A 15,892-nucleotide genomic window follows, 5' to 3' on the forward strand; every position below is an offset into this window, starting at 1 on the left:
GATGCCCAGGGAGAAATACTTTACATGTATGTATATATATATATATATATATATATATATATATATGGATCTAGGACGTTTGATCAAATGATCAAATGTCCGAATCCATAACCACCGAACACACTTTAACGAAAGCACTTTAACCAAAAAAAGTGCTTTTGTTAAAGCGTGTCAAAAAAAAAAAAAAACTACATTTATGTTTTTGCTAGGGGCTTTGCCCCCCTGTGCCACCCACACCCCCTACTTTAATATTTTCCCTCCGAGACCGCACTACAGTGGGGAAAAGGGAATTTTCCCTTATCCGCACCATAGTATGGCCTCGGCAACAGACATACTTATGTGAAAGTGCTTCTTCGGTGAAAAGCACTTTCGCATAAGTATGCTCATGCTTAATGGATTCGGACGTTTGATCATTCGATCAAATGTCCTTAATCAATATATATATATATATATATATATCTGTAATTAAAATGGCCAACTACACATTCTGTTGACCAGTTGTTGTCAGGGTATGCAAAACAGCGAATACACATCAGCTGCATGTATGTACACATTTAGGACTGTTGACTGCATGTTTTGATACTATTGACATGTTCTGAAGGAAATAGTTGGGGGAGGACAGGGAGCTATTGTGTTGGTGTTGGTTGTTGGTATGGCTTTGTGTGCCCTGGCTGGAGGAAAGTAGTTTAGTGTTAGTGTGATCAGATGGATCTGCCAGCAGCTTATTTCTGTAAGTCTGGACAATGTTTATAGCTGTCTTTACTTTTGCCTGCTGATACAGAGAATGTTGATGCTTGTTTAAGGAGTATTTTTCCGTATCAAAGTCAGGGCCTTGAAGAAAATTGATTTGCTGGTAAGGTGTTAAGGATAGTAGCGATTTTTGGATCCATTCAATCAGTACTGGCATTGTAGTATTTTTCTGTCTTTCATATAACAGCAATAATGCCTCTAGTCATTGAATGATGTTAATGATTCTGTTACTAAGTAGCTGAAGTGAGTGGAGGATATGTAGTACTTGGCTTAGAGTATTGCTGGTATGCCAGGTATGTGTGGGGAAGTGTAAAGTAGCATAAATCTTGGAATTATGAGAGATTGCAGTGCGAGGGGAATTAAGATTATGCCCTTTGCCATTGCTGTGCAATTGTGCAATCTTGAGGTTAGTATCTATCTATCTATATATATATATATATATATATATATATATATATATATATATATATGGATTCACTATACAATCTCAAAATACTGAAATGTCAAATTTCAGTATTTCAAGACTGAATAGTCGAAAAACCACATACAGGGAAACCCACAATAATGAACACTACAACTGCGATCATTCACACTCACACACAAACCAGGACATAATCACAATTGCACATACACCTACCTAACTAAACAAACAGAACAACACACACAAACACACTTAACCTACCTATAATCAGGGGGGCAAGCCCCCCAGCACCCCCACACCCCCTACTTATATATTCTAACTCCGAGGTTGCACTAAACACACAGACACACAACAAACACCACCGGACACACTCACACACACTAAAATCCCTAACCATTATCCTCAAACACACAACACTTACTTGAAACCCCAGATAAATCCACAAACCGCACCACATGACACGAACGTGACACCATGATAGCGGCAGATTTGACATTTGCAGATTCAGCATAGTGTAGTTTCGGTTAACTGCACTTTCCACTATTCTGTCTCGACGTACTGAATTTCGACATTTCAGTACATCAAGATTGTCTAGTGTATCTATATATATATATATATATATATATATATATATATATATATATATATATATATATACATAGACACACACATACACACGCATACATACGCACACACACACACACACACACACACACACACACACACACACACATATATATATATATATATATATATATATATATATACATACACACACACACACACACACACACACACACACATATATATATAGACACACACACACACAAACACACGCACACACACACATGGTTTACTGTAGCTAGTAGTTACTTTTTATGCTTGTACTTGTAGATTTTTGCTAAGTGGTGAGTCACTGAGATGTGGATTTGCTGTATTCTGATTTTTGCGTTCACGATAATATTTCTTTGACCATAACTAATATAAATATATATACCATTAACTTTATGAAATTCATTTTTATTGATAAAGTGAACTGGTGTGTGTTTGTTATTGAAAGAGTATAATGTTGAATGCTGAAAATGTTGGAACATCGACATTTAATTGGTTGTGTGAGGTCTGCATGCATACAGGTAAGTGAGGTTGTTTTCTAATGCCAAAACATTTGGATATAGTGAATGTTTTAACGTTAGGGGTAAGACTGTGTGTGAAAGTTTGCAGTTTAGAGTGTGGGCTATGTAGGCAGTTAGGTGTAATGCTGTGTGCATATTATTATGTGAGGTGTGTGTGTGTGTGTGTGTGTGTGTGTGTGTGTGTGTGTGTGTGTGTGTGCGTGCGCACATGTGTGTGTGTGAGCGTCTGGTGAAATGGTACTGTTAGTGATGTGTTATTGTAAGGTAATGGATAGGGTTAATGTTAGGAGCAGCTGCAGGGTTACAGTTACCACACATGAGTACGGTGGTTCAGTGGGCACCCACACTGTGTGCAGCATGCACCCTGTACCAAGTCCAAGATTACCATACCTTTGGGAGAAGTAAAGGTTCCAATAAAGGGCAATATGAGACTTGGTTTAATACAAACCCACATTTTTGCTCACTCAGAATTTCTATTGTGGGGTTGGAGTTATGACTCTCAGAAAATCAAACAGATGCCTATAGTTCACTATGCTGAGTCATTTCCCCAACAGTTTGCATGACAAACATTTACATTATGTTTTACCTGTTGTTTTTGTATAACTATTTCTAAATGTTGGGTTGAATATTATGTATTCATGTTTTATTGTTTTATATGATTTGTACCACATGTCCATCCATTAAAATCCGGGCCTAAAGCAGAAAGTAAATAAACTGGATGGAAGCATATCACACTGCCTCACTTTATTTCATTTCTTTCAAATGTGTTCACTACCATTTATTTTATTACTGGTCAGAATCATTGAATTATATTAAACAGGCACACTGAGACTGAGTTTCACAATTCTAGTCGATGACCTGAGCTTTCTACATGATAATCAGTTCGGAAGAATTTGGAAAGTGCTGTAATTTTCATTTCTTGTAAGCCATGAATCTGCACTCCATGTTCTGCTAACTATTTGTGGTGAATTTGAAGGCAACCATATCACAGGGAAGAAATATCTTCTTAGATTGGTGATAGCTGTTGTTTTAGTGCAAAATTACTGAACCATGATTTATTTTATTATAATTTCCCTAGCTGCTGCTCTTATATTAACTTCATCTTTTCTGCCTGTGTCTTAACAGCTAACATAATCTCATAACGATTTTAGTGTATCTTTTATCTAATTATTTATTCTTAATGTAGTTTATTTCTACTTTTGGTCTTGTGTGCTTGCTTACAAATATTTTTGTTAATGGGTAAAAAACTAATAAAACAAATTTAGAAACTGATATTCCATGTTATGATGTAACATCCACAGACAATAAATATTTTTGTTATATGACAGCTATGCAACATCAGGAAATGTTTATGGTTCTAACAATTACTGGCATTTCTTTTTCCAAAAATCTAAACTATCAAAACATTTTATATAGGCACTGTGCCTGGAGACTGAAAGGTGGCAATAGCCTTTGCGATTGTTATTACATATTACAAACATGTTTAGGAAGCTGCATATCTACCAGTTTAGTATTTTCATGGTGATTTAGTCAAGAGTAATGGAATCCATAAAGAGCAAACAATAATAGGATTATACTTAATGCAACTTCCTGGAGATCTGCCAAGGCTAATCTGATACATCTCTCTGTTACTGGGTGACGGAAGAACTACATAAGAGAAACTCTCTGTTACTGGGTGACGGAAGAACTACATAAGAGAAACAGAGTTAACCTTAGTAGCTTACCTTGACTTCAACTTTTCGTTTGTCAAGGTGTTGCATCAGAGGTCAACTGACAAATTTACAGGACACTAAGAAATGGCCTAAGTTTAAAACTTTGATGTAAAACTAGTAAAAGTTTGTCAGAACACATGGACATGATAAGTCAGATAACATAGGTGTTTGATTTAGGTCTATGATTTTAACTTTTTATGTAAACAGGATGACTCTTGGAACATATGGAGGAAACAAGTGATCTGTTAGTGGCAGAAAAAGTTTGATAATTTTTTTCTGAAATAAGTTTGAATAACGGCGTAGTTAAATAACATTTCACAGGAAACATGGTAGCTAGGGTATAATGTCAAAAATGAGATAAACCAGTTTAAATGGAGTAACCAAAGAATGTCTGTCATAAAGATAATATACAGCCATCAATTAAAGAGGACAAAACAGTAGGAATGACTAAACACCACACCCAAATCATTCAAAACAACGTGAAACAGTCATAAAAAAGCTGTGTGTTTGTGTTGTGTAGCTGAAGAAGTACAACTAAGATAGTGAGATGCATTTGGGCCAACGTACAAATCTATAATGAAGCGAACTGTGGACTACACGGACAAGTTTTGGAGGCACAGATGGAATTAATTTGTTTGAGGGGAATCAAGAAGGATGCATCAGAATGAGAAAGAGGCGAAGGGAAAAGCATACGAGGAGAACTCTGAAGAATTAAGGTTGTTCATACAGAGAACAGATAATAAGGATAGACTGTAATCTAAAAATAGTGAGTGTCAGCATAATTAGTAGATGAAATGATATTTAAAAGAAAGGGAGTGAAGAGAAAGCAGCTGGATGATGGGTGAGTTGAGATAAATAGAAAGGTGACATTTTGTTACAGAGATGTTGATAAGTGTGTGGGATGGACTACTGAGGTGTGCAGCAGAATAAAACTCAACAGATTTAGAACAATGTGGGAGAGATTGTAAATGGAACTGATGGAAGACAGTTCAGCAGATTAAAACACAGAAGATTAATTCTGATTGAACAAACAGGCTTGCATACCTTACTGTTGGCTTAGTTTATATGTTTTTAGTGTTACGAAAATGAGAGAAGGGTTCCTAGACTTGCAGAAATTATTTTAAAATAGACTTTAGGTTACATTTCTAGGACATATTAAATTAGCCGGTAAATTAAAAGACAACTAGCTGGTGCATGCAGAGAGCAGGTACATTAAAAGACAACTAGCTGGTGCATGCAGAGAGCAGGTACATTAAAAGACAACTAGCTGGTGCATGCAGAGAGCAGGTACATTAAAAGACAACTAGCTGGTGCATGCAGAGAGCAGGTACATTAAAAGACAGCTAGCTGATGCATGCAGAGAGCAGGTAAATTAAAAGACAACTAGCTGGTGCATGCAGAGAGCAGGTACATTAAAAGACAACTAGCTGGTGCATGCTGAGAGCAGGAAAATTAAAAGACAACTAGCTGGTGCATGCAGAGAGCAGGTACATTAAAAGACAACTAGCTGGTGCATGCAGAGAGCAGGTACATTAAAAGGCAACTAGCTGATGCATGCAGAGAGCAGGTAAATTAAAAGGCAACTAGCTGGTGCATGCAGAGAGCAGGTAAATTAAAAGACAACTCGCTGGTGCATGCAGAGAGCAGGTAAATTAAAAGACAACTAGCTGGTGCATGCAGAGAGCAGGTACATTAAAAGACAGCTAGCTGGTGCATGTAGAGATCTTTAAATTGTGATGTCATTAAATTAAGCTTAGCCTCTATGTGAATGGCATAATTAGCAGAAAACATTGTAATTAATGTATGTGATAGGCATAATTAGCAGAAAACAGTGTAATGAATGATAGATGCTCATCATAGTATTCACTGTTGCAGTCCTCACATTTGGAATATCCACCCTGTAGGCAGCACATTGATGGCTAGACTTCCAGAGCTTTGGCACCTCGCAATGTGTGAGGCATGTCCCCCCATACCATCTGAACTTATATATACCAACTCTGAGAATGGTATACCACTGAGAAAAGTGAATACTCTGAGAAATGCCCATCTTGGACTTAGTATATGTGAGTCCATTTTTTGGCCAGTCATTCTCAGTATTTCAGGACTCAGTCTAGTGGGGTCTGACATCTCAAATGGTTACCCAGTCATTATGTAATGTAGGGGGAACAAATCATCCACAAGGATTTCCATACTAGATATTTTTTCCTGCCTCAGTCCATACATGATGTGAACTCTTATCTGCATTGTCATTTCTTCACTCTGAGGGAAATCTGCATGTAGAAGGTGTGAGTTTTTCTAGGAATCTGCATCCAAATATCAGGAGTGTACCAGGTTCCAAGCTGCAAGAGTGTCTGCTAAAGCCTCCAGAAGCTTCCCACCTAATTAAAAAATATACTGATAAGAGTCACAAAATCACGATCATCTTGGATGATGATTCCCCCACTCCACAGTTTTGGTTTCTTGCCCACAGCCCAAGGCCTCCATGCTGGCAACTGCCAAATTCATGTGCAGAAAGTATCAATACACACCCAGTGACTGCCAGCTTGCCTTCACCTAGGTCAGGCAGTTTCTCTTCACGTGCCACTTCCTTGTCTTCTACTGAATATTTGGCTGGTATGGATAAATACTGTACATCTTTTCTGAGGACTTTTGTCCAGACTTAGCCATACTTAAGTGTCTGTGGCCACTTAAAAAAAATAGAAGGGTGCACCCTCTGCAAGAAAGCATTAATACCAATACTAATAAGCTGATAAGCTGACATATGAGGGCCAGATTCCTTTGCTGAAAGCTATGATTCTGACATCTTCGGCTTCTCTACCAGAAGGATGTTGTCCAGTGGGAAACTAATGAGTACTCTGAAGCCCAGCAAAGGTACAAGCTTAAATGGGCTTTCCTGAACCTAGACCTCTAGCTATTCCTCTAGTACTAGATGTCCTTGAAGATGTGTTTAACAAACCATCTTTGGAACCTAGCTCCCTTCCTTTTGCTTCTGGGAAATAACTATTTGTAAAGTTTGGGTTTGTAAAAAGGCAGATGACACCTTCTTATCCTTGATCAGTTCTTTGAAAGGGTCACTGAGACATGGGCAAGAGCCACAGAGCTCACACTGTGTATCTGGACCTTACCAAGGTGTCTGGCACTATTCCTTATGCTGGGATTACTGACAAGCTCATTCAAACTCAATATTAACCTATATATATATATATATATATATATATATATATATATATATATATATATATATATATATATATATATATATATATATATATATATATCACTGCATTGATAAATATCTGAAAAAGTCAATAGTATTAAGGTTGGGGATACTTGTTCTAGACAGAAAAATGTCTCAAGTGGTGTTCCAAAAGGCTCTGTCCTGTGTCACTTCCTCTTTGCTACAAATGGTTCAGTGACATAAAAGCCAATATCAAGGCACTTGAGCCAACCAAGTTTGCTGATGATTGCAAACTGGGGACAGTTATCACATATTTGTCTGATACTTACATTCTCCAACAAGTGCTGGACCAACCACATATTTGGTGTATTAACCATGACCATATACCCTCAATACCAAGAAGTGCAGCACAGTTTCCTTTGGTGACACCAGCATCAGTACTACTAATCATATAGAGAACATTCCACTTAAACTGGACACAGCCATCAGGGATTTGGATAACATATGTCAATAATAGACACATCTTTGACCATCATGTCTGGGTCTATATTAGAACATCGAAGTTTCAAAACTTTAAATCTTCTAATATCGACCCTTATTCAGTGAAAGCTGAAAACATTGAATATACAGAACAGTAAATTTTTTCCTAGGGAAAATATTCTCTGTTCCAAAACACATACACACAACACAAGCACACCAAACAAACAGCAATCCTGACACATACACCTAAAATGTTACACCTAACCCTACACTAAACTATACACACACCACTAACTATCCACCTACCTTAACCCAAACCCCAACCCTAAGGTCCGTCACTATCGCACACTCACCTCACCCGCGCCCTGACCCTCACTCACCTAACCTGCCTTAACCCTCACATCTACACAATCACACACATACCTAACCCACACCCTAACCCTAACTAACCTAACCCACACTCAAATGCACACTTACCTGAACCCGACCCGTAACTTTCTACCACATCGCTGAAAATAACGAAGCAACAGAAACGGACAACCAAATTCTTTCCCTAGGAAAAAATTCGGTTTACTGTTGCTTTGATATTTTCAGCTTTCGCTGAATAGGGGTCAATATTAGAACATTCGAAGTTTTGAAACTTTGATGTTCTAATGTAGACCCTCATGTCTATGCAGTGGTTAGAAAATCCTTCTAATTTGTACATCTTATTCACTGTGGTATCTCCTTAAGGTCCAAATAAGTCATAGTCTCACTTTACTCATCCGTTATTAGGCCCATCGTTGAATATAATGTACCCTTTGGCATGTACTTCACCATTCCCTGTGAAGAGACTTCAACATTTCCTCACCAACATGATCTCAGGTCTCTTTACCCTAAGCTTCTCTGCGGATCCAAAAGCTCTGTCCCCCTACCCAATGTTTTACAGAGACTGCGGATAGATGATCTCTGCTTAGTTTTCTGTGCTATGAATGACTCAGCACTTTTCTAATTTCTTCAACTAAACAGAACAAGTGGTAAAGCAAATACCCATTTTAGAGATCTAAGCCAACATTATCACATCAATAACATCAGATGGCATGTTAGGTAGCTGACATGTTTCTCCTGTTTCTGGAATAAGCTGCCCTTAGCTATTTAACAGAGTTACCTCCCTTGCAACCTTTAAGATTAGTCTGGATGACTGGATGGGTAATGGCAAATTTTCACCAGGGATATGTTGAGAAAGTCCACTTAATGGGGGGCACTGCTAGTTTCCCAGTAGTTTTGGTGAAGTGGTAAAGCTTCTTGATTGTCTACTTAGGCCATAAGCTTAGTAAGAACCTATGAATCTAAGAGGGTAAAATCCTGGAAATCACGCTGGTCACAGGCTATCTGCACACAGGATATCCTCACATGGTAGGATTCCCAATGAAAATCTACTCAAACATGTACTAACCTATGAACCTACATTCATGGGAAGTCCTTACAGAGCTGTACATTATTCATCCTGTGTAGAAGGCAGGGACTAATGAACCAGTGAGGGACCAGTGCAGCAGAGTATAAGTGTAATTGGTCAGAGTTGGTCAACTGAAGGCTTGTGCAAACAGGGGCAGCATATGATATCCTTGTTGTGGAAGGCCATGGTGTCATTAGTTTACCATGCTGTAAACAATACATGCGCATGTACATGTACAGATAATGGTTAGCAACCGCATTATCTGCTTATACCAGTTTTTGATGCCTCACCAAACTAGGATGTTTTTCTGTAATTTTTTACCCAACCACCGCCCATTCAGTATAAAATGATGAAAGGCATTTTTTATCCCAGAAGAACATTAATTCTTAACAAATAAGGAATGGAGTTGAGGCAGTGAGAACTGAGACAACATACACCTGCATAGCGCAGTAGAGTGGCAGCTCTGGAAGAATGTGAATCAAGAGAAAAACATTAGAAAGACAGATATAAAATTGTGAAAGTAGAAAGTATACTGGTTAACAAACTACTAAACCTTCCCCCGCTTCTGCAAGTACTGCTGTCTTTGTCTAGCCTATATAGTCATGAACATCCTCACCTGTAGTCTTATAACTTCCTCATGAAGACTGGTTCATGAACACACACCATTTCTGTAAAAACAAAATACTTCTTACATACTTGATATGACAGATAGGATGCAAAAAATCAATACAGGGGACATTATCACCACAAAGTGGCTACTCACCAGTGGAGTCTCCTAGAGTTCTGTGCTCGGACTTCTCCTGTTTGGCATCTATTTTTCTGAATTAAAAGCCAATACCAAAGGACTCTTGCTGACTAAGTTTTCAGATAACTACAAGCTAGGAGCAGTCACTGAATCCCCAAATTACTTAGCCATCATGCAGGAAGGTTTGCCCCAAAGGAATATCTGGTGCCAAAATCATGGACTGAAACTAAATGCCAAAAATGCATTATTGTATCCTTTGGGAAGTCATCTACCCCAGGGAACTACCACACTAACAATACACCCCGATTGTTTGGGATTTGGAAACTTACATGGTCAGTGTCCTGACTTATGAACAATGTGTATCCATTGTTGTAAGAAAGTCTTTCTATATTGCACAGCTTATAAACAGAGATTGTGCCTAGCTCTAGGGATGCCATCGCCCACCTTTACTCAGCTCTCATTTGGCCAGTCATTAAATATAATGCCCCCATTGGCATGTGTCTGTACAGATACATTTAACATCTGGAATGCCCACAGAGATACCCTACTAAAAGGATAAAGGCCTAAACAACATGTCCTTCATGGACCAACTCAAAGTCCTGTCACTATACTCAGAATCGTACAGACTGTGAGCTGTGTTTGGCATACAAGGCATCCTCTGACCCAGTACTGATGGAGTTACTGCAAATCAAGTCATATAGCACCAGAAGTATTCAGTCAAGGGATCTAAATCTTGTCTGCAACATCAACAGAATGGTTTGGAAGGACAGGTGTATCTCGCAGGGGATACCACTGCTCTGGAACAGACTCCCCATCCACATAAAGCAAAGTTCATCAATGACCATATTCAACAGCAGATGGGAAACAGAAGATTTTTCATCAGGACTGCTCCCTGTACTATTAATGGACACAGACAACTCCTACATGATTTATCCCATAAATGGGTCCCTTCGAATTATCTATGGCATGATTCCAGTTATTCTCATTAGGGGTAGTATACAATTATTGAGCACGGGAGGTGTAAGGACAATCTATAACCAAATGGGACATGTTAATTCAAGTACAAAAAGAGAAATTGGCTAGGCTTAAAATGAGATGTCCATGCATGTAGGAAATATAAAACTGGTGCTCTGAAAGAAAAAAAAAAGGAGATTGCGTGTCAAATGTAACTGCATTACACTGCATCATCTTGAAGACAGAAGCAGAAATAAACCTATGTAGTTAGGTTTTTAAGTGCCTTAGTATCCATCCCTATATTACCATTACATTTTTAAACATGCCCCATGTCATTTTGAGTGCTTGTGTAGGTCCTCCTCTTCATCACCCCATCCTGGTATCCCATTTTTTGAGTTCACAACACTCCCAGTGAAGAAGTACTTTTGTAGATTCAGGGAGTAGGTAACCTCTGCAGCCTACTGCTTGTGCCCCTACCATCCCACCATGTCCTCCTTGTTCAAACGGACCTCATCTTCATGATATGATCCTCAGCACCATCTTCACGTTACTCAAGCTGTTGTGGTTTCAGATGAGGAAAAGCTGTAGCTCCTCCAGCCTCAAGTCACATTTATTCCCCTCCATGTCACAGATCTTTCCAGTCACTTTCAGCTGAATTCCTTCCAGATGCCTGATGTCCCTTGGTATATGGTCTCCAGAAATGCATACAGTACTTAGTGCTGTGGTCTGACTAAGGCCATGTGCAGTGTAAGCAAAGGCCATGAAGAATGGAAACAGTATCGCTTTGGTTCTGGAATCTACTCTATTGAGGATACACCAGTGCTTTCTGAGTCCTTCTGCTATTGCCTTCTTACTTTACCCTGGTGGTCCAGTCTAATAGTGGCCAACACCCTCAGAGCATTTTCTTGTTCTGCTGCCATGAGTTCGGCACATCCTAATTGATACATCACATCAGGATTGTCATGGCACAAGTGAGTAACTGGCATTTGTTGTATCGGATCTCTGCTGTTACTTTTTTGCTTACTTGGTTGGCCTTTCCAAATCCTTTGCTAGCTTCATTTCCACATCCTCTACTGCTGAAACTGTATTTATATCATCAGCAAAAGAGGTCAAACCCCTTCTCTCTTCCTTCAGTTATGCCTGAGACAAACACGCTAAAGAGTACTGGATTCAGGACAGACCCTGCTGTACTTCGCTTTTGACTTCTCTGATTCCTAGCTTTGTCCCTACAACCCTCTGCATCCTGTCTGTTGTTTATGTAGCTATCAAGTTCCTCACACTTGCTGCTACCACCATCCTTTCCAGTTTTCCTATGAGCCTTCAGAAGATGATTTGAACATTGAAAGTAAAAGCCTCGACCACGTAAGGTCGAAACAAAAAAAAAATGAACAACCAAAACCAATGTTTTTGCGAGGTGGGGAGCCCTCCCTTAGCCCCCACACTCCCTGCTACTTATAGATACCCACTCTGGTCACACTGCAGTGGGGAAAGGAAAAATACAGTATCTATTGTTCAGTGATCTCATGCAGCAAACTACTGGCCATTCAATACTATTAAAAAGCCAGTCGTAACATCCCATTGGTCGTTTGTGTTTCGACCTTGTGTGGTCAATATTTTCAACTTTGGTGTTTGAAGGTATTAGTCTCCTGACTGTATCTCAAACAGTGATAAAGGCCTTGCTGATGTCCAGATACATTGTGTCTGACACTACTCCCTGATCAGGTTCACATGCAACCAAGTCATATAACTGTAACGGGTTTGAGTAACAGCTCCTGTTGTACATTAACTCATATGTTTTATTATCCTGAAGAATCTTCTAGAAATAATACCAGTAGTCCCTTCAGGATTAGCTAATAATTGAATAAATTAGTGTTTATATTTATATTTACACTTCAGTTCTAACTTTTTAAAATTCTTTTATTCATTTGGTAACCAGGTAAGTGAATTGTTCATTCTCTGGCCCTTTTTCAGCTGCAACTTGGGGCTGCATGATCAAATGCAAAAAAAAAAAAATATATATATATATATATATATATATATATACATATATAAATATATATATATATATATATATATATATATATATATATATATATATATGTATATATATATATATATATATATATGTTTGTTTTAGATGATGAGCAGGAGTTGTATTTGCAATGAACAGGGGCATTTTTTGCCAAGGTACAAATTATATTCTCCTGGCTAAACAATCGGTAATATGGATATTAGGAAGAAAACATGGAAGGTTCAGAACAAAATAATGTATGTTTAGAATGCAGCACATAATTCAGTAAACCGTAAAAAAATATTTGAAAACAGTAATCCATTTGAAGAAGGCTGTTACAGAGTGGAAGAAAAACAAAACTTCATTACAAGTATTCACTGAAGAATGCTATTTTGATCATATTCTAAGAATGGTCAGGCTGAAAATAGGGCACACTTTAAAATATATAGTATTAAGGTGGGGTCCTTTCTAGAAAATAATTATTTATAATGATTTTTTCTAAACTATTTGTAACTAATACACAAGTTAAAGGCGGGATGTGCAATAAAAGTAAAGAACCATGTCACGCTTATGACAAGGAATAGTGTTTTTCAGGCAATGTTATCTCTGGTGGTTGAAAGTACACTAATGCTGACATTTTGTTGACTGTAGAATTTAAATATTTAAAATAAACAACTGCTTAAGCTGTTATATTTTCAAGTGCTATACATTTAAATTAAAATGTTAGATGAAGTCTTAAGATGAAAGCAAACAAGAATCTGCCTGATGTCTATTTATTCATCACAACTGCTACAAAATCTCTATCAATACAACCCTTCCTTAGGGAAAAAATATTGCAACAGTTACCTAGGAAACATAGACAAAAATTAAAATCATGCCAATTGACTAAAAGTGAGTAAGCAAAGCTTAGAAAGAGAAGGGTTACACCTGCTACTGTCATGATCTGCCACGTCCCATATGAATACACAGCTCAAAGTAAATTAATTCACATATGTGCATATGCAGCCCAAATATGAAATGCAGATGAATGATTGTTAAAGCTTACTGTGACATTAAGCAAGGTGCTGTGCTATGACAGGAAACAATAAAAATATCACCAGATAAAGCAGCTTAGAGAAGTGAAATAGTGTGACAGAAATAAATAACAAAACAAACTGTGACAGGGATCCAGGAAACTTGAAACTGTTTTTGAAAGACATGCTGCATAATTTTATTCCAGTGTGTTATATTTCCTTTTTGAGGGAAGACTGACGTGTTATGTGTTAAACTGAGTACCCCATGGGATGGCAGAGTGACAAGACTATGTCAAAAAAATGCTGTCAACCCACAATACTGGAACATTAACGCTGAAATAGGCAACGCTGTCAAACTGCATTCTGCATTTCTGTAATACAAAAGAGTTTCATACAGGGATACAGTTCTACAAAATGTAATGGAAAAACGTTTTTCTGCATAATTTTATCTGCGACTTACAAAGCATTGGTTCTAAGTTATAATCTCTCTCTCTACCATCAAGCAAATGCTAATGCTAAAATTAAAAAAAATGTTTAAAGAGCACCCTTCTTAATGCCTGTAGCATCAATAATAAATGACACCTTCTTGACCCTTTGCTCTCCCTGGAAAACAAAGACATTTTCGTTGTTTCTGAGTCTTGGCTTAAACCCAGCTACTCCCTCATGCCATTAATGTATAGCTATTATCAGTCCAGTGTGAAGTAAAGAGCTAGATTTCACATTGGCAGTGGACAATTATTTCTAGTCATTACAGTTTTTCCTATTACAAAATTAGCCAAATGCAGCCTGCCAGAAGATATAGTTCTAGAGTTGGGTGTACCAGGCACAAACATTCTGGATGAGTTTATCCACTTCCTTAGTAGTGCAACATATACACAGAGCCTGTGTCGCTCATTTGTTACAGGCCTTTAAAAGTCAGCTTCTTTCTTTTTGGTGACTTTAATCTAACCTGGGTAGATCCTTCCAGTTCGCTATGAACTCAGTGTACTACCTTCCATGACCATACCTCTCAACTTGCAGACTCTGAAAATAGGAACAAGGGCATAGCATTTAAATAGCATGTAACTAGTTCTGCTTTTGGTAGAAATGTAGAATATTATTTAAAAACATGTGACGCCCCTATACTGGCCCAGTAATCAAGAAGCCTCAATCATCATCACTGGCAACAGTGAGGGACTTACACAATTGGAGGATGACAAGTACACACACAGTAAAGTGCAATTTCCCTTAAGAGCACACAGAGATCACAGTCAGTCTGGGGCTGGTTTCTCCCTTTTTCTCCAGATCCCCAGTAGACTCCCCACTGGCACAGCTATAGAGTTGAGATCTCAGCAGAGGGGCCAAGCCAAGACCTCTAGCACCCTCTCTGTCCAGTCAGTGCTTCATGTCCCTGCCCAAGAAGCTGACAAACACACTCTTTGAGATTTTATTTATACACACATACACACACTTCTGGGAAAGGCTGGCACAGGTTTACTAGCTATGCCCCCTTCCTTAACAAAGGGTATCCAATCTTACTGTTTATTGTTATGATTAATCCAAATAGTAGTCTGACCAAGACTTGCAAGGCTATTTAGGAGTGGCCTGTACAGTGTCACCAAATACATATGCAAGTACTCTCACAAATATCAGCTTCAAAGATAGGTTTAAATATATTTAATAATAAATAATAAAAGTACAAGACAATACTCAGAAAACAAACACAATTACTTCAGAGTTCAAAATCACAGGAAATATTTTAAAACAACTTTGCAGGACAGTCTCAAATAAATACAGAAAACATCTAAACTAATACTTACTATATTCCTGTCTATATCTAAGAGAGATACTATGCCCTGAATCTTACTTACAAACAAGTGCAGATGATGATGATGATGATGATGATGATGAGTGGATGTTCTTGCTAAGTCCAAGACAAAATACAAAATGCACAGTCTCTCTCTGAGAGAGTTCTTAAATTAATAGCAAACATTACTGCTTGGTTAGCTTGGATGACATCACTCTGTCTCCTGACTTCAGTTCCCAGGCTAAACAGAAACTTAACATCTCTGTGTTAGAAA

At 38.1% G+C, this 15,892-nt stretch overlaps 1 protein-coding gene across 2 annotated transcripts in view; it reads left to right on the forward strand.

Moving 5' to 3' along the window:
- The window catches only part of LOC122790732 (adenylate cyclase type 2-like), a 1,393,058-nt gene that overhangs the window by 198,152 nt on the left and 1,179,014 nt on the right, over positions 1-15,892 (forward strand). The gene's annotated exons all lie outside the window — the stretch shown is intronic.

The sequence above is a fragment of the Protopterus annectens genome, chromosome 16.part0 (assembly GCF_019279795.1).
Source record: "Protopterus annectens isolate FY-2018-M chromosome 16.part0, PAN1.0, whole genome shotgun sequence".
Lineage (NCBI taxonomy): Eukaryota > Metazoa > Chordata > Ceratodontiformes > Protopteridae > Protopterus > Protopterus annectens.